The 21175-nt window shown below is 47.1% G+C and overlaps 2 pseudogenes; both read left to right on the forward strand.

Annotated features, from left to right (window-relative positions):
• The first annotated feature begins 1923 nt into the window (after positions 1 to 1923).
• On the forward strand, positions 1924 to 12752 carry LOC119270847 (annotated as a pseudogene).
• A 2280-nt stretch (positions 12753 to 15032) lies between these two features.
• Positions 15033 to 20804, forward strand: LOC119270829 (annotated as a pseudogene).
• Positions 20805 to 21175: the final 371 nt, after the last annotated feature.

The raw sequence follows: 21175 nt of genomic DNA on the forward strand, positions 1-21175 counted from the left end.
AAAAGCACTTTTTTATCGCCGGCGCCGAAAAAACGGCCAAGTGATGCCCCTAGAAGCCCAATTTCCCCGGTTAGGCCCGAAATTGGCGCCGGCGGGCCCTGCCCGAACCCGGGCGTTGGGGGCGCCCGGGGTCGCCGGGGAAGCATTTTTTGCGCGAAAAGGTGTGGGTCCGGCGAGTCAGCGGCTCGCCACCTTCGTCGTCCTCATCGTCTCGGTTCCCGTGGGAATAAATGCCAAGACTGCTGCGCCGGTCAGCCTTCCATTGATTCCTCACGGGCGGCGCAGTGAAAGCGCGGCGACGCGCGTCCTGCCCGCTCCCGCCACGCGGCACACGGCGCCAGCTCTCCCACCACCCATCTGCGGCTATAAAAGCCGTCCTCCCTCGCCGGTGAACGCACAAGCTCTCGCCACCGACGCCCTTCTTTCCACCTCTCGCCGCCGACGCCCCTCTCTCCCACTCCCTCCCCCACTGACGGTGATGGCCGAGCGCTTCCCAGGCGACGATGCGACGGGGAACGGCTTCGGCCGCCATCATATGCACGAGGACGAGGCGCGCCTCCTCTACGAGGCCGACTACCCGGCGCCCCCGGACATGCGGGTGTCCGGTACTTGGAGGCTCAGTGCCGGCGGCATCCCAGTGCCGCCCATGCCCACCGGAGCTGCTCGGTGCACCGAAATCGCGCGCATCCGGTCTTCGCTGCCGCAGCGGAAGCAGCCGAGGTATGCCCCCGACAGCAATGCGATGTGGACGGCGTACTTCGAGTGGCGCCACGAGGAACAGATCGCCGCTACCAATGGCGTCAAGCCCCGCGGCCGCCACAACTCCGAGGGCGGCGTCGATGGTGGGGCGTCCCAGGCTGCACCCTTGAGGCTGTCCTCGAGCACATCGAGGCCGGCAACACGTCGCGCCTGGAGTACCCGGCGCTCCCCTCCTTCTCTCACCGCCGCGGCAGGTCCTGGACGCCGAGGTGCATGGAGACGGCGATCTCATCGTCGTCGGGCTCTGGCTCTCTTTCCTCCGGCTCGCCGGTGCTTCGCCCCGTCAAGCCGGAGCCGCAAGAGACGCCACTTGGGCGTCGCACCCGCGGCGGCACCCTCGACATCAACGAGGGTGGCTGCCCCTCTCCTTCTTCCTACCGCCTCGTCAGGCCGAAGACCGAGCCCGGTTTGCTCCCTGTGAAGAAGGAGCACGAGGCCATGGCCGCCGATTACGAGACCGCCCTCAAGTGGGCGAAGGAAGACTACGTCCGCGAGCAGATGGAGCACCAGCGTCGGGCCTTCGAGGAGATCGCCGCTTGGCGTCGCGGACGCAAGGAGGGCGGCGTCGTCATCCTCGACAGCGACAAAGGGGAAGCTCCCAGGCGTCGTCATCCTCGACAGCGACAAAGAAGGGTTTGTCTTTTTAAGTTTTTGTATAAATATCAATGAAATCGTCTAGTTTGAACGAAATTGTGTCGTGTTTGGCCGATTTTATGTTTGAAAAAACGGCGTCTGGGGACGACCTGGTGGCGGTGGCTAGGAACCCGAGCCAAAATTATCGCCGGTTCGCCGCCAGGCGGCAGTATCTCAAAAGAAGTGAGTGGGCCGAACGGAGATGCTCTAACACTGACATGTGGATGTGGGCCTGGCTGAGCGCGAGGGAGAGCGACGAGGGACGTGCCGAATATTCAACCTCGCGCATGTGAAAATTATATGCTACTCCCTCCGATCCATACCAGCCATGGCTGCTTTAGTACTACAACTAGTTGGTTTAATCCGAGTCGCCACCACGGAATCCCCCAGGAGCAGAGCAGCCACATTGCCGTCCCACGTCCCCTTGTTGCTCCTTCATTCTTCTCCTCACACTTTACCATCTCCCTCTCGTTGCCTCTCTGTATTGCTCAGCCCATCGGCCATTGCCGTTAAGCAGGCTTGAGGGCGGCGATGAGGAACTCGGCGTCGGATCAGAGCTTCGTCATGGAGAGCGACGACGAGGAGGACCGGCTGGGCGGCAGCGAGGAGGAGGGGGAGTCGGACGGGTCGTCGTCGTGCGGGAGCCCGCGGGTCGGGTGGTCGAGGCCGCCGGCGGTGGCCACCCCAGCTCCTACGCCAGCCACCAGTGGCCGCAGAGCTACAGGTGCGTACGTACGCAGCGGTGCCCACAGCCAGCTGCATCATGCAGAGCTTCTTCTTCTTTATCCTTCTAATAACATTTCCTTGTTAATCACTAGTGCTATTTTTGCATGCGTCTCAAACACTTCTGACTGGAAAAGAGCGTACAAAATCTCACCAATCAGTATTATGGTGACATTTCAGTTAAGCAGTTTTTACCTACTCCCTCCGTCCCATAATATAACAACGTTTTTGACACTAGTCATATATTTTGAGACAGAGGGAGTACTTATTATTAAGCTGTTGTGACAAACATATGAATTTGGCACATCAAAATAACATGATGTTTGAATAGTTGGCCTTAGGATTCTAAAAATAAATCTATGCAAATTAGTTTCTTGGGGAGGGCCCACGAGCAGACGAACCTGCGGATGGCGTGTGCGAGTGTAGGGGCCTCATTGATATGTGGGCCCCACTTGGCTACACTTTTGTCCGTTCACCAGATGTCCCTTTACTCGTGGGTCCACGGTGGATTGGCGACGTGGGAATTCATATGATAGTTTCTTTTTTTTTGTTTCCTTTACTAGAATCTGAAAACTAAATGATTGATTTATCATGTATGTGAGCATCTGCGTTTGTATCATGTTTCTAAAACAAATTTATGAAGTCGATTCATCTGCTTTGCATAAACTAAATCAGCGACAATTAGGGAGTACTTAGTTCTTGATCTCACTGCACAATATCCACGAATCCAACCGGGACCATGGAGGTGTTCTGCTGCCTTTCAATAACAACAGTTGCAATCTTGATTGGTTTGGTGTTGCAGGCAGTCGATGGACATTTACAGTAGCGTGCAGTCACCGAGCCTGAGCGGGTTCCTGGGCACGCCCACGCTCAGCAGGCTCTCCAGCTCCTTCCGGGGGAAGCCGGCACCGGAGATCCTCAAGCCGCTCCTGCCCACCGCCCTGGTCGCCGCGGACAACGACGACGATCATGTCGATGCCCGGAAGAGCTCTCATCAGTACCTGCCGCCGTCCAGGAAGGCATCGTCCCTGTCCAAGATCCCCGAGGACCAGAAGCCGCTTGGTGGTGGGGGTAGCCATGAGGTGGGGCCCTACCGTCAGTGCTCCCACACCCAGGGCGTCATGAATGGTACGTGCGTCTGTTCTTTTATTTACGCAAAAAAAAACAGCAATTCTTAAAATTGTTGAAGAAAAACAGAGCCAGCCAAATTGCACATTGTGAGATCTAGAGTTGCAGAGAAATGTAGGTTGTAAATTAATGGTTATATGTGGTTTTGATTATGTGTACCTAGACAGTTTCAGTTGGATAAAAACCAAAGTTTGAGATCGTCCTTTTTTCGCCAATTGAGGAAAAAAAGAATACTCACAAGGAAAATACAAATTTATATATGTATGTCGATTATAAAATGGCTTGGAATTTAGTTTGGGAGAGCCAGTAATAAAAATAGATCAAAAATTGTCACTGTCTCGCTGATCAAAAGGAAAATATGATCGCAAATGGTCATCTTAAGTTGTTAACATGGAAGGAAAGGATACAACACATAAGTCAATTCATTACCCATTTAAGAGGTCCCATCTGCAACCTAGGTCCTAGGATGCTCACATTGGATAACATGCATGCCATGACCAAAAAATGCCATATTTGCTGAAACGATTCCCAGATTCTGTCCAAGAACGAGTTTCCACAGCTGTAGTGTTAATAATATAACACCTAGAATTGCCGATTAGCCCATCAGATTCTGGTCAATTCCCTGTGATGGCTGATGGGCCAGTACAGCAGTGTCATGTGAGCTTGGAACATGGTCATGATCAATAAAATGATTAAATGGACCATGATTGCAGCCCAGGCATGTTGATTGAGATCTGTCAGGAGAAAGAGGAACCTTGTCCTAATCAAATCATGCAATTTACTAACGACATTATTAAAACTCAGGTGCTTGAGCATCTATCTGGTCATGGTCATGTGGATATCGAACTGTCAGTGTCAGCACCATTATTTACAACAGGTCTCCTTTTTTCTGCCATTTGTTTGGGACTTGTTTCTTTCCATTCATTAGCATGGTAATCAGTCTCCTTTTTTGTGAGTAAGACAGCTACTGATAATTTTGTTGGCAGAATACTACTCCCTCCGTCCGGAAATACTTGTCATCAAAATGGATAAAAGAAGATGTATCTAGATGTATTTTAATTCTAGATACATTCCTTTTTGTTCATTTTGAAGACAAGTATTTTCGGACGGAGGGAGTATATGTTAATTTCCAACATGTAAGTTGGAACCAAAACCAAAACAATTATGGCATGCACTGATCTTGCCTCAACTTCCTACAAAATTTAAATTGTCACTGAACATTCTGTATGTCTAGTATTAACTGATTAAAAGCTTAATTTATTTTCAAGTTGAAAGTTCCGCTTGTAAGTAGTCTGAACACTTGAATTGCTCGGTTTGCAAATTAAAAAATTCGGTTTATTATGAAATTCCAACTGTAAATGTTTTGAACTCCTGAATCTCAAATCATTGTCTGTCACTTGCAGGAGTGAATGTCTTGTGTGGTGTGGGGATCCTGTCCACACCTTATGCCGTCAGGCAGGGTGGCTGGCTTGGGCTGGCGATACTGGCCGTGCTCCTCCGGCGCTGCCTCGACAGCAAGGAAGGCCTTGAGACCTACCCGGACATCGGCCACGCCGCATTTGGCACGCCTGGCCGCATCGTCATCTCGGTATAGTTTCTGCCAAAATCTGATGACCAACTCACATTTATTTCATTTCAGTGGATGATGGTCTTGTGCTAACTCTTTACTCCTTTGTCTTTGCCACCTGCAGATAATCTTGTACATGGAACTGTGTGTAAGTACTTCTCATGAAATATTTACTTGCTGATCTGACAGAGTATATTACTAGGTGCTCTGTTTTATGGTGTGAATAATACAGTGAAGTGAATCTAATACTCTGACCAGCATACAAAAACTAATCTAGAAGTATAATGATATCAACGGCTAGTACTCTTTCCCTGCAGGCCTGCTGCATTGAATATCTCATATTAGAGAGTGACAATCTATCAAGGTTGTTCCCCAATGCACACCTGAATATAGGAGGCTTCACCCTGGATGCCCATGTGTTATTCGCAATCCTTACCACGCTCGTTGTCATGCCGACAACTTGGCTTCGTGACCTCAGTTGTCTAAGCTTCATTTCAGGTATCAATTCATTCACCTGCAGCTCATGTCTTTCGTCTGACCAAATATGTGATATCATCTACTGATTCTGAATTTTCTAGCTGGAGGAGTCGTCACGTCGATCATCATCGTCTCCTGCCTCTTTTGGGCAGGGCTTGTTGATCATGTTGGTGTCAACAAGAGCCAAGGGACGGCACTGAACCTCCCTGGGATCCCCATTGCCATTGGCTTGTATGGGTACTGCTACTCAGGGCATGGGGTGTTCCCTAACATCTACTCTTCTCTGAAGAAAAGCAACCAATTCAATGCTGTTCTCTTCACATGGTAACCACACCAAAATCACTGTATGTAAAGCACACCTATTTTTTGGGCAATCCATGATTCAGGAGGGGTTCTTTTTACTGTCAGCATCGTGCTATCTACTGTTCTGTTCGCGGGTGCCGCGGTCATGGGGTACATAATGTTTGGCGAAACCACGGAGTCTCAGTTCACACTGAACATGCCCCCAAATCTTATGTCTTCCAAGATCGCAGTCTGGACTATGGTACATTTTCTTGTCTACATTAGCAAATTAAGTTCATATGGCTCATTTTTTGGATAGTTTACAATTTTTTTCTGTTATGAAATGGCTCTTTGTTTCAGTGTAATGTTAAGTTTCTTCCTCTAGCATGATTTACAGAACATATTAAATACACAGGGTTCCTTTTTGTGAGACAAAAAGCACATCATGCTGACTGTATCTTTCATCTTTCAGGTGACAAATCCAATAACCAAATATGCACTTACCATGACTCCTCTTGCCCTGAGTTTGGAAGAGCTGCTTCCTACGAACAGACAGACGTACGGCCGGGAACATAATTATGCTCAGATCAGCACGGGTGTTGTCTTCCCTTGGTGTTGCTCTATCTGTTCCATTCTTTGGTAAATATTTTCATCACTAGTAATTATTTGAATAAAAATTGATTTTTGAGTCAAATCTTGCTGGGATTCCTAATTTTCGGATTTAATTGATTTTGCCGCGCCTTATAGGACTTGTGATGTCCCTAGTTGGATCTCTTCTCACCATGTTTGTCATAAGTTTTTCTTCTAAATTTTAGTGTCGTTTGTTTGTTATTGGTCTTGAGATAGCTAACTGCTCATGCCAAGCGGTACTGCGGTAGTGCCATCTGTTTGTTGATTGTTGTAGCTAACACATGGTACTTTTTAGGCGTATATTCTACCTTGTGCATGCTTTTTGGCCATCCTAAGGAGTACAGTGACTTGGTATCAGGTAAAAAGTCGTTTCTTAGTTTGAACACTTATCTATATTATTAGACCATAACAAGATTTTTTTTTCAAAAAGGGGTGTTACCCCAGCCTCTGCATCAGATAGATGCATACGGCTCATATTATTAAAAAGGTAATCCAGCAACAAGTCTCCAAGTCTCGAAGTGCAAAATAAAACAAAGGCTCAGAAGAGCTAAAACCCAAAGCCACAACTGGCTGGCAAATAAAATAGGAGCACTACATGCCTATCCTATTACATAACTGCCATCCAAACCAGTTGAAAATATCCCGAACTACCATCTCCCATCGGGTAGACGCAGTAACCAAACGCTCCCTGGCCTCCGTCGGAGTGAGTAGCGACCACATACGGATGAACGCCGTGGCCCTGAAGATAACTTGTAAAAAGTGAATGTTCGTTGATCTGTTAAAAAATAAATCATTTCTGCAGTTCCAGACTGCCCAAAATAAAGCACAAACGCCAACACGAATGTGCCTCGCAGTATCGGAGTCAACCCCATCAAGCCATGTTCCAAATAACATGTTAATAGAGGTGGGCTGATTAATATTAAACGGAATATGAATCGACCGTCACAGAATCTTAGCCAACGGACAATCAAGAAAGAGGTGTTTGATATTTTCGTTATGGTCGCAAAAACTACACCTAGATGAACCCACCCAGTTGCGTTTAGCCAGGTTATCCTTAGTCAAAATGACTGTTTATGCACAAACCACATAAACACTTTGATTCATAAGGGTACCTTTACTTTCCAAATGTACATCGAGGGGGGGATGACGCTAGAGTTAATGACATCCAGATACATGGATTTGACCGAGAACATACCGTTCTTAGTAAGTTTCCAATACAGCTGATCTGGCTGCTGGGACAGCTGTACATCCATTAAACGTCTTACAAGATGAAGTCAGGCCTCCCAACGATTTCCAACTAGCGTCCTCCGAAAACTAATATTGAGGGGAGTGGATTGTAAAACTGTTGCAACGTAAGCTTCTCTACGTCGAACAATGTTATACAAAGTAGGATATTGAAGTGCTAGTGGGGTCTCCCCAAGCCACGTATCCTCCCAGAACCTCATAGTAGCTCCATTCCCGACTATGAATCTTGTCTTGTTGAAAAAGAGTTGTTTAACTCTCATCAAACCTTTTCAAAAAGGTGAGTCGGAAGGCCTCACATTCACCTGGGCCAGGGTTTTAGCATAAAGATACTTATTACGCAGAATCTGTGCCCAAGTAGCCTCCGTCTCAGACGAAAGTTTAAATAGCCACTTGCTAAGGAGACATATGTTTTTGACTTCCAGATTTTCTATACCTAGACCCCCTTGGTCCTTCGGCCTACAGATTATATCCCACTTAGCAAGCCTATACTTTCGTTTAAGCTCATCACTCTGCCAAAAGAATCGAGATCGATAGAAGTCTAACCTTTTCCTGACACCCACCGGAACCTGGAAAAAGGATAGGAGAAACATAGGCATACTGGTAAGGACCGAATTAATCAAAATTAATCGTCCGCCCGTATGACATGAGCTTTCCTTTCCAACAGCTCAGTTTCTTTTCAAAACGATCCTCGATGCATTTCCACTCTTTGCTAGTCAGCTTAGGATGATGAATGGGTATACCTAAGTACGTAAACGGTAATGAGCCCAATTCACAACTGAACAATTGTTTATACACCTCTTGGTCATCATTAGCTCTTCCAAAGCAAAACAATTCGCTCTTGTGGAAGTTAATTTTGAGCCCGGACAATTGTTCAAATAAGCATAACAGAAGCTCCATAAAGATGATAGTATCATCAGCATACTGAATAATGAAAATCCCCCCGTCAACTAGATGTGGAACAAGGCCACCTACCTACCCTGCATCTTTTGCTCGTCCTATTAAAATAGTCAGCATATCAGCCACTATGTTGAATAAGATTGGTGACATAGGGTCTCCTTGCCTTAACCCTTTGTGTGTCTGGAAATAATGTCCTATGTCGTCATTCACTTTAATCCCTACACTCCCTTTTTGCGTAAAGGAATCAATCTGGTTTCTCCATGCCGGATCAAATCCTTTCATACGCAAAGCTTGTTGAAGGAAAGGCCATTTAACTTTATCGTATGCTTTTTCAAAATCCACTTTAAAAACAACGCCATCTAGTTTTTTTGAGTGAATGTCATGGAGCGTTTCATTCAAGACAACAACCCCTTCAAGGATATTTCTATCAGGCATGAAAGCAGTCTGAGACGGATGAACTACAGAGTGCGCAATCTGTGTAAGTCTGTTCGTCCCGACCTCGGTGAATATTTTGAAACTAACATTAAGCAGACATATAGGCCTGAACTGCTCAATGCGAACAGCCTCTGTCTTCTTAGGAAGAAGGGTTATCGTTCCAAAATTCAGCTTAAACAACTGAAGTTGTCCCTCAAAAAAACTCCTGAAACATCGGCATCAAGTCTCCCTTAATAAAAGGCCGGCACTTTTTATAGAACTCCGCCGGAAACCCATCCGGCCCTGGAGCCTTATTATTTTCCATTTGTGCTATGGCCTCAAACACCTCTTTCTCCGTGAAAGGAGCAGTCAAGATCTCATTCTTGTCATTCTCAAGTTGAGGGACATCCTCAACCCTAGACTCATCTAATGTCACAAAATTCTCTTCCGGCGGATCAAACAGCTGCTTATAATAATTGGTAATGTAGACTTTCAGGTTTTCTTGACCAACTATCGTCCCTTCGTCTTGTTCTAGTTGGAAAATTCTCTTTTTACGATGCTTCCCATTAGCAATCATATGAAAGAATTGAGTATTATCCTCGCCTTGTACTATTTTGCGAACCTTAGCTCGCAACGCCCACTTCAATTCCTCTTCGCGAAGAAGCTTTTTAAGTCGCAGCTCCGCCTCTATCTTCGTTTCCAACTCACTGGAATCCAAGATAGAAGTTTCCGCTTTAACTTCAAGGTTTTGAATAAGGAGAAGAAGTCTCTCCTTCTCCGCCTTATAAATCCCATGTGTATGCTTAGCCCATCCACGAAGGAACCTTCGGAGATGACGAATCTTGCATTGCCATCGCTCAATAGGCGTCCTTCCTCTCGAGTCTTTAGCCCACTCCCGAGCCAACAACTCGAGAAACCCTTCTCTCTCAAACCAGGCAAGTTCAAACGAGAAAATGTTTTTGTTGCCCACAGAAGTTTGAACACCCGAGTCAACTAGTAACGATGTGTGATCAGAGACACCTCGTGTTAATGCCTGCACAGTTACCAAGGGAAACTTCTGTTCCCATTCGACACTAGCTAGAACACGGTCAAGTTTCTCAAACATCGGTACCGGTAACAAATTAGCCCAAGTGAATTTCCTACCCGAGAGCTCTATCTCTCTGAGATCTAAGATTTCGATAATAGTGTTGAACATAAACGACCATCTGCCGTCAAAATTGTCATTATTATTTTCCTCTTTTCTTCGGATAATATTGAAATCCCCCCCCCCCACTAAGAGAGGGAGCTTCTCGTTACCGCAGATGCGAACCAGATCAGCCAAAGAAATCTGGCTTGAGCTCTGGTTGCGCGGCTCCATAAACCGCCACCAAAGCCCAATCAAACCCATCTGCCTTAGTCCTAACTCGAAACTTGACAGCAAACTCTCCCAGAACTACACTCCGAACTTCCAAAGATTCGCACTTAACCCCAAGTAAAACCCCACCGGATCGTCCTCGAGGGGGAAGGCAATGCCAGTCAAAATCTACCCCCCGGATAAAGTGCTAAGAAATTGTAAAGTGAAGTTGCTTCTTCCAGTCTCAGACAACGCGATAAAATCCAAATGATGTTCAAGAGAAGCATCCGCTAGAAACCTTCTTTTAGCCAAGTCTCTAAGACCTCTGCTATTTCAGAAAATGCCTCTCATAGTTCATCATGAAATTTTTTGGCGGCACGGATCCTAGCACTCCTACGCGCTGCCGAGACTGGATAAACCTTCCGTTTCCAAGTCCGCTTAGGCTTAATGTGACCATCAGCCTGGTCACCACACTCATTCTGTACTTCAATCACCAAGGACTCATCTACATGAAGAGACATCTCAGGATTGGTACACCCGACGTCCTCCTCCGTCTCAGGTAACGCAGGGTCAAGATCGGCACACAAGCCATCAAGAACCCTAACCCCAAGCGCATCAATCTCCGAGTCGTCCATAGGTTTAATGGCAGCAATGTGACGAATCATATCTACCGCTGGATCAGCTTCCAAATCAAGAATGTCGTTAACCGACCTAGATATCTCAATAGCATTATTACCAAGTGAAACTCCTATTTGATTTGCATTATGAATAATTTCATCGCCGGAAAAATGCAAAATGGCATTTGACTTAATAACAGACATACCAGTGGAGATCTCGACGTCACGCAACTTGGCCGCCCTCATGGCACACCTCACGTCTGGCTGCTCCTGCAGCCTCCCGCTGATCCGCCTCCCCTGAGAGACAGGGTCCGGGATACCACCAAAGGCGATGACCTCCTCGCGTGAAGCTCTGCTAGGGGAAAGGCCTCCTGCCCGTCCCCCAACAGCGGCGCCCCGGGCCAAAGCCACCGAGGCAGCAGAACAAAACGGCGACGACTCCCGCGGCCTGTCCACGGAAGACCCGCCGACCTCAGGGACCAGGGATACCAGTGGACGGTGCTTTGGAGAGGAAGTCGGTGAGACGTGCATGCCACCCGACCCACCCACCGCAACGGGGCACGGTGTGACGGCGGTCTCCTGCACACGCACTCCTGCGCCCGCGTACAGCGACGATGAGAGGGACGCCAAGCCCGCCGTGGGCGTCGTCGGCGCCAGCACCTCGGAGGATCGGGCCACCTGCCCGTCACCTCCAGCCAAAGCCACAAATGCACCTCCATCCACGGTGGTCATAGGAGATGTAGGAGACGTGGGAAGGGCCACCTGCCCCTCGGCACCTCCCAACTCAAGTACTGTCGACGCACACAAGGGAACCGCAGGATCCACGGAACCCGGACGGACATCCCAAAGCCGAGGCGGAGCAGAAAACGGTCCCAATGACCCAAGCTGCAATGTGGATGTCGGTGCCGCACCAGATGACCGAACAGGAGCAACGTCACTAGAATCCGACGGACCCGCCGGCTCCTTGGCCTTATCATCATCACCCTTAGCCGAATCATCCTGGTTCCCCGGGGCACCTCCTCCCTCAGACGTGTCCATGGGATTATCATCCTCAAAATCATCGAATAAATTAGGATCCTCATACTGCACGTCTAGCTGATACAGAACGCCTTCATAGGTCCAAGGCACCACGTTCGACAAAAACTCGATGTTAGCAACACTGACAAGTAAACGCGTCACCCCATTAGCCCTAGTGAAGGGCATATCTACCTGCTCAGTCTTGCCAATCAAAGACCCCAAGCTCCACGTCACCAAAAAGCTGTCCAGGGGATCAGATGGCGCCCCGGAGAAACGAACCCAAATCTAACAAGATTAAATGTGATTTCTAATGAAAAGGAAAAGTGGTACCTATATGGGGAGACTCGAGGATTGAAATGCATGTATAATGCATAGTTGGTTCATAAAATTTAAATGCACATAATTTTCAACTTTGATTAATTAAGCATTTCTTTTGTATCCTAGTTTTTTATTCACTCAAATAAACACTGAATCTCTCAGCAGAACACATCAGCCTCGATTCTCTACAATTCAAAAGTTTCACAAAATTATATCATTGTGTTCTTGATCATGCATATTAGCAGAATGGACTCAAAGCTCAAATATCCGAAGACACAATTTAATTAACAAATGCATTATTTCTTTGCAGATAGTACTATGTGTGTTCATCATTGTCGTCGGTCTCTGTTGTGCGGGTGTTGGCACATACTCCTCCCTTTCTAAGATCATCCAAAATTTTCAGTAAATCCTTGTGAAGCACTGTGATTTGTATGTACTAAAAGATTAATGTTTTGCTTGTTTCTAGTGCTCTTTTTGCAAGACTTTGACAAAAACATGTCATCATAGATAGGGTGTACCATGAAAGGAGAATCGGTTTGAGGTTGCTCTCCTGGCCGGAGTACCCCCGAAAATGATTTCACCTCCTTCCTCTTAGTGCATCAATTTTTGTTAGTAATGATGAGGTTTGCATCTTCAATTGTGATCCTCATTTCCCATCTCTTTAATTCGTGGCCTTCGATGCAACATTAGGTGATTGTGAAGTTGATATACGCAGTTGTGATCATGTCTACCAGATTTACTACATATCTATTTTTCTAGCTTGCATGCTTTTTTCAGGAAGGCACTAGGTGTCGGAAATATGCCCTAGAGGCAATAATAAAATGGTTATTATTATATTTCTTTGTTCATGATAATTGTCTATTGTTCATGCTATAATTGTGTTATCCGGAAATCATAATACATGTGTGAATACATAGACCACAACACGTCCCTAGTGAGCCTCTAGTTGACTAGCTCGTTGTTCAAAAGATAGTCATGGTTTCCTAACTATGGACATTGGATGTCATTGATAACGGGATCACATCATTAGGAGAATGATGTGATTGACAAGACCCAATCCTAAGCATAGCTCAAAGATCGTGTAGTTCGTTTGCTGTAGCTTTTCCGAATGTCAAGTATCATTTCCTTAGACCATGAGATTGTGCAACTCCCGAATACCATAGGAGTGCTTTGGGTGTGCCAAACGTCACACCGTAATTGGGTGACTATAAAGGTACACTACAGGTATCTCCGAAAGTGTCTGTTGGGTTGGCACGAATCGAGACTGGGATTTGTCACTCCGTATGACGGAGAGGTATCTCTGGGCCCACTCGGTAATGCATCATCATAATGAGCTCAATGTGACCAAGTGGTTGATCACGGGATCATGTATTACGGTACGAGTAAAGTGACTTGCCGGTAACGAGATTGAACGAGGTATTGGGATACCGACGATCGAGTCTCGGGCAAGTAACGTACTGATTGACAAAGGGAATTGTATACGGATTGATTGAATCCTCGACATCGTGGTTCATCCGATGAGATCATCGAGGAGCATGTGGGAGCCAACATGGGTATCCAGATCCCTCTGTTGGTTATTGACCGGAGAGTCGTCTCGGTCATGTCTGCGTGTCTCCCGAACCCGTAGGGTCTACACACTTAAGGTTCGGTGACGCTAGGGTTGTTGAGATATTAGTATACGGTAACCCGAAAGTTGTTCGAAGTCCCGGATGAGATCCAGGACGTCACGAGGAGTTCCGGAATGGTCCGGAGGTGAAGATTTATATATAGGAAGTCAAGTTTCGGCCATCGGGAAAGTTTTGGGGGTAATCGGTATTGTACGGGGACCACCGAAAGGGTCCCGGGGGTCCACCGGGTGGGGCCACCTATCCCGGAGGGCCCCATGGGCTGAAGTGGGAGGGGAACCAGCCCCAGATGGGCTGGTGCGCCCCCCATGGGCCTCCCCTGCGCCTAGGGTTGGAAACCCTAGGGGTGGGGGCGCCCCACTTGGCTTGGGGGGCACTCCACCCCCCTTGGCCGCCTCCCCCCCTTGGAGATTCAATCTCCTAGGGCCGGCGCCCCCCTAGGGTCCTATAAATAGTGGGGGGAGGGAGGGCAGCCGCACCCTAGCCCCTGGCCTCTCCCTCCTGTGACACCTATCCTTCTCGCAGTGCTCGGCGAAGCCCTGCCGAGATCACCGTTGCTTCCACCACCACGCCGTCGTGCTGCTGGATCTTCATCAACCTCTCCTTCCCCCTTGCTGGATCAGGTTGGAGGAGACGTCTTCCCAACCATACGTGTGTTGAACGCGGAGGTGTCGTCCGTTCGGCGCTAGGTCATCGGTGATTTGGATCACGTCGAGTACGACTCCATCAACCCCGTTCTCTTGAACGCTTCCGCGCGCGATCTACAAGGGTATGCAGATGCACTCCTCTCTCCCTCGTTGCTAGATGACTCCATAGATTGATCTTGGTGATGCGTAGAAAATTTTAAAATTCTGCTACGTTCCCCAACAGTGGCATCATGAGCTAGGTCTATGCGTAGTTTCTATGCACGAGTAGAACACAAAGCAGTTGTGGGCGTGGATATTATCAATTTGCTTGCCGTTACTCGTCTTATCTTGATTCGGCGGCATCGTGGGATGAAGCGGCCCGGACCGACCTTACACGTACGCTTACGTGAGACTGGTTCCATCGATTGACATGCACTAGTTAATCCCAAAAAAAATCCAAATCAGCTGACCAACCTCAGCCTCGGTCGGTCGCCTCCCGCACGCTCGTCACGCACCGCCCATGCGTGCCCCACACGGGATGCGCCTCCTGTGCCTTATCCCTTCCCCTCTTTCTCCTCGTTCGCTCAACACACCGCACGCCCCGATGATCCTCCGGTCCAACCACTGATCACATGGATCCAACGGCTACGTACGCCATGATCCAACGGCCCGCATGGTCACCGGTAGCGTAGTGTAGAGGATCGTCCGTCCCTTTGTCCAGAAATTTCCTCCGTCCCTCCCATGTGCCTCCAGAGATCGAACGGCTGCGTGCGACATGATCCAACGGTCCGCGTGGTCACCGATCCAACAGCGGTAGTGTGGTGTAGAGGATCGTCCATTTCTTTGTCCGGAAATTTCCCCTGTCCCTCCCATGTGCCTTCTTACTTGATGTAGATAGGAATTTCCTTTTCTAATAAATAAAAATAGGCCAAAATATCACGTGAACGAGGGTGGCAATTAAGTGTGAGTGTCGACGCTCTTTCACACTGTATAAATAAATTTCAGTTAAAATTCATCATTTCTAAGTTTGATCCAATGTATAGAAGAAAAATCCAACAACTATAAAATACATCACAAAAATATATCTGCTGGTAGATATACTGCTATTGATTTGAGGGTGTTCTTATAACACCTCTTAGTGAAAATGTAAGCTCATCTCATGTCTCATTTTGACGGTCATCCAAACAGCACAAAAAGGTACATGCTTCCTGTACATTTCATCTGGCACCTAAACTAGAATTGGAAGCAAGACGGTTGGCGAATCGATTTTTGTCGTGGAATTCGACAGACATGTTTAACTTCGGATCGATCTCCAATTACACTCTCTCGATAGTGGAGTGAAAAATAGAAGAGGGGGTTGTTGGCTTCTCACCACTTTTACTATAATCTTCATTCATTGTGAACTGGGAAAAGGCAAAGATAAGATGAAGCCCAAATTGGAATGTGAAACGTTGAGAGAGAGAGAGAGAGAGAGAGAGAGAGAGCAGTTCTTTTGGATTGGTGCACAATTGCTAACGATCATCTTTTCTCATTATGCGGGAAATCGTAAAATGCAACTTGGATAGAAAATTACCCCGAGATAAATGGCATGCTTTCTGCATTCTGAAATTGATTGCAACTTGATCAACAAATTGAGAAAGAAAAGAAGATAGGTGTGGATAGGTAGGTAGGTGGATGGGTGAAAATGAATGGAGTTGGCCTCTTGGTGTGAGACGTTCTGGGAATCCATCTACTCTTGTAGCAAAGCAAATTAGTACGCGTACACTTCAGTTTGAGAATCAGAGATGATCTGGGCAATAGTAGTACGGTACCCATACAACCAAAGAATCAGTTGATGAAACCAAACCGTTTGATGGGTGTGGTCACCTATTAATTTACTCAAAACTCTTGCTTAATCTAATCCCTCACTGAGGTTGTAATTAATTATTAGACCGATGGACAGACAGATTGGTTGATAGAATGAGAATCTATGTTGGGGCCGGGTATTAGTTTAGTACTCCTTGATACTAGTTGAAGCACCAATCAAGCATGCCATGGTCCATGGACGGTTTTAAGGGGAAAACGATGGAAAAAAAAACCCAGAGATGTGAGGGGGGAAATCAAAATGGGAAAAGGAAAGGAAAACTTGTGTAAGGTTGGGCAAAATATGAGCGGACGACCGAACTTTATGTCTTGTTTAAGTACGAGAGATAAGTACTACCAAACACTCTTCCATTTCAATTCATATAGTTTGGTAATCCTACATGATGCAAGAGGACATGACACTCTATTCTCGCGTTATTCATGTTCATGTGTAGTGAATCCAGAAAAGGTCCAAATCGGTTGACCAACCTCAGCCTCCGCCGGTCGCCTCCAGCACGCTCGTCGCGCACCGCCCACGCGTGCCCCACACGGGAGGCGCCTCCGACCTTATCCCTTCCCTTACTTTTCCTCATTCGCTCGACACATGGCGCCCCACGACGATTGACCACTGACCACGCGAATCCAATGGCTGCGTGCGACACGATCCAACGGTCCGCGTGGCCACCGATCCGGCACTGGTAGCGCAGTCCAGCGTAGAGGATCGTCCGTCCCTTTGTCCAGAAATTCCCTCCACCCCTCCCATGTGCCTTCTCACTCTACGCAGATAGGAGTTTCCTTTTGTGTCAAAGAAATGCCAAAATCTCAACGCGAAGGAGGGTGCCAATTAAGTGTGAGCACCTCCATACGTACACTCCTCCACAATAAAACACAAAGAGGGAGCTCTTGTTCAAGATTGGGTCATTTCACATCTTGTATGTATGCCTTGTTTAACTGGAGATTGCGTGTGTGTCATCAGGGCAAGTGGTTCCTCAACCTGAAAAATTCTCAACTTGAATATTCTAGTTGAGGACAAGTGAATAAATCTGACTAGTTTTTGTTGCTTAGAAACTTACAGTTCAAGATCGGGTGATCTACCATTTTCTTTTACTAATATTCTTGTGTGATTTCCGTATGCATCATTCTGATGCAGAGGCCGGGGAATCCCCCCTTTTTGAAAAAAAGAATAAGCCGCCGGACTGGCAGGACTTCATCGGCATCATCACCCTGCTGGTTATCAACTCCACCATCAGTTTCATCGAGGAGAACAATGCCGGCAACGCTCATGGCCCGTCTCGCGCCCAAAGCCAAGGTCCTGTCATTTGCGCCACCTACCACTCTATATATGCTGCGCTTCAGTATGCCTGCATGTCTGATTTTCAGTTGAGGTGTCCCAACCCACAGAGCCCATTCACAAGTCTGAATTTTTCTGTCATGTTCAGATTCTCCGTGACGGCCGGTGGACCATCCTCGTGCCAGGGGACGTCATCACCATCAAGCTCGGAGACATTATACCTGCAGATGCACGCCTCCTCGAGGGAGACCCTCTCAAGATTGATCAGGTCCTTCCCTTTCCACTCTTGTTGACTTGCTAACACTATCACTGCTTTTGAGGCTTCTCCTCATAACATAATTTCTCTTCTCTTGTGTTGTAGTCTGCCCTGACTGGAGATGGAGAATCATTGCCGGCCACCAAAGGCCCCGGCCGGTGATGGCGTCTACTCCGGTTTGATGGTCAAACAAGGTGAGATCGAAGCCGTCGTGTTCACACCTTCTTCGGAAAGGCTGCGCACCTTGTTGACTCCACTAACCGAGTGGGCCATTTTCAGAAGGCAAGGCTGAAGCCATCACCTTCTTCACCTAGCTAATGTCTCTGTTTTCTTGATTGGGCTATCGACATATATAGCTGACAATATTATTACTGTTATCTTGCCGGTGCAGGTTCTGACGGCCATTGGGAACTTGTGCATTTGTTCCATTGGTGTGGGAATGTTCATCGAGATCATTGTAATGTATCCTATCCAGCACAGGGCGTACCGCCCTGGAATCGACAACCTCTTGGTCCATCTCATTGGAGGCTAATTCCCATAGCCATGCCGACAGTCTTATCCGTGACTATGGCTATTGGGTCACATCGCTTATCTCAACAGGTTTTCACCTGCTACACAAACACAAGCATAGTTTGGTTTTCAGTTTTTTTTAATCTGCATTAATTTACTGAACCACGGTATGATTTTTTTTTTCAGGGAGCTGTCACAAAGAGAATGACTGCAATCGAGGAGATGCCGGGCATGGATGTCCTTTGCAGTGACAAAACTGGACTTTGACTCTCAATAAGCTTACTGTGGTGTGGACAGACTTGTTGGGATTCATATATCGAGGTGATTCTCATGGCTGCTAGAGCGTCTCGAACAGAAAACCAAGATGCTATCGATACTGCAATTGTTGGGATGCTAGCTGATCCGAAAGAGGTACTGTGCCATACTTTGTCGATGCGCTGGCAGATGATTTTACCTCGTTTATATGATGAAATTACTGTCTGCCCATACGTTCACGCAGGCACGTGCTGGTATTCAAGAAGTTCATTTTCTGCCATTCAATCCTACTGACAAGAGAACGGCGCTGACATACATTGACGCTGATGGCAAAATGCACCGTGTTAGTAAGGGTGCACCTGAGCAGGTACCACAAGAATTAACTGTTTTCATATATGATTGATATCCCAGCATTATATTACCTTATGGAAGGACATATTATACTCATGATTGTCATGAACCCAATGAAATGAATTGACTGCAGATTCTTCACCTCGCTCACAACACATCGGAGATAGAGCGGATGGTTTTGCTGGCGTCTTCCCTGGTATGGGTTTTTATGAATTACTCCCTCTGTCCCATAATATAAGAACGTTTTTGATACTATGCTAGTGTTAAAAACATTCTTATATTTTGGGACGGAGGGAGTAAATTACAGCACTGCAAAAACTGGGAGTTGGGAGAGCGAACATTGATCGAGTGATTGCTTTTTCTCCAGAGCACAAGTATGAGATTGTGAAACGCCTGCAAACGCTTACATTTAACAGCTTGGATTCAGGTATGCTACTTGCCCTCATCTGGAAATTCGACTTTCCACCGTTCATGGTCCTGATCATAGCGATTCTAAATGATGGTACGATCCCTCTACCTCCCTGCTCTGTTTCAGAACAGAAGTAGAATCAGAAAGTATAAATATTTAAACTTGTTTAACTATTTGTCGTGAACTTGTGGTCAATAGGTACCATCATGACTATATCAAAGGAAAGGATCGGGTAAAACCATCTCCATTACCCGACAGCTGGAAGCTGGCTGAGATTTTCACAACTGGAGTTATCCTTGGTGGATGCTCCTACTTGGCAATAATGACGGTCATCTTCTTCTGGGCTGCGTACAAGACAAACTTTTTCCCAGTAAGGAGCACTCTGCTGCTTAAGTGAACAAAAAATATATTTTTGTGAATCTTAGGGCAATTGCTGTGTCCAAGGCAAACTTCTGATAACTACTTTTGTGATCTCTACTTCAACTTACCGACGCTTACAACTTAATAAAATTTCAGATATTGTTTCATGCATGTCCAAAGCCTCGAGAAGACAGCTCAGGACGATATCCAAAAGCCTGCGGCTGCGATTTACCTCCAAGTCAGCACCATCAGCCAAGCTCTCATCTTTGTCACCAGGTCACGCAGCTGGTCATTTGCCGAGCGTCCTGGGTTTCTACTGGTCTTTGCATTCTTCGTTGCGCATGCAGCTGGTCTGCTCCTAACTCCCTGTCCCTCTTATAAATGAACTGCTTCAGGAGGCAAGTAATTCCGAACGGAGGGAGTAATATTTACAGATTGCTACACTGATCGCGGTGTATGCTGACTGGCGGTTCACTCAGATCAAAGGCATCGGGTGGGGCTCTACAATATCATCACATACCTCCCGCTCGATATCATCAAGTTCCTCATCCGATACACTCTGAGCGGCAAAGCATGGGATCTCGTCATCGATCAAAGGGTAATAATAACATGTGTGCTGCACAACTGTCTTGGCCCACTACGCCTGTCAGACCATGTACCATGCCTGGCTCACTAATGTTCATCTTTCTGTAGATTGCGTTCACAAGGAAGAAAGACTTCGGCAAGGAGGAGAGGGAGCTCAAGTGGGCACACGCTCTGAGGACCCTCCATATGCATGGGCTGCAGCCACCGGATGCCAAGATGTTCTCGGAGAAGGGGGGCTACAATGAGCTGATCGAATCACATGGCTGAAGAGGCCAAGAGGAGGGCCGAGATTGCAAGGTACGTAGGACCAATCAATCAATCATAGCCCTTCCTGGCATATAATTTCCCCTGGTCGCTTATCCGTCCAGCTGTCCCTCCTTTCCCTCCTCATTGGCTCATTATTACTCATGAATTCATCTCTGGACATCCATGTGTCTTCTCTGATATCAGTAGGCATGCATGCAGGCAATAGTGACATAAGCAGTTGTGTTTGTCGACAACGACGTGAAACTAACTACGCTGTCATGGTTGCTACAGGTTGAGGGAGCTTCATACTCTCAAAGGGCACGTGGAGTCCGTCGTCAAGCTGAAGGGTCTCGATATCGAGACGATCCAGCAATCCTACACGGTCTGATGATCTGAGCTGTCCAGGAGAAAAAAAAAGGGGAAATCCCTAATTTATTGGTTACCGTCATGAGTGAAGAGTGGATCCTCTTCTTTGCTGTGAACTTTACTACTGTAATCGTCCGCGTAGTACTCGAGACATATCTACTGTAGTTTAAGCTTGCCGGTTGGTGATATAGTTTTGCGCCACCTAAGTAATGGTGTTGCTGTTTTTTCTTCTTCTTCGTTTTTCTGTTTTCAGATAGTATGTATATTATGTTTTTCTCTCTTCATTTTAAGCTCGTTACCGACATGTGGATAAATCGGGTATGGTGGTCTGTTTGTGGGGGCAAGGTAGGGTTAGCTAGCATGTGACCTTCATTCAGTGCATGGCAATGAAATGCTTCCTAACTGGGGTCTGG

This window comes from Triticum dicoccoides, chromosome 3A, assembly GCF_002162155.2.
Source record: "Triticum dicoccoides isolate Atlit2015 ecotype Zavitan chromosome 3A, WEW_v2.0, whole genome shotgun sequence".
Taxonomy (NCBI): Eukaryota; Viridiplantae; Streptophyta; class Magnoliopsida; order Poales; family Poaceae; genus Triticum; species Triticum dicoccoides.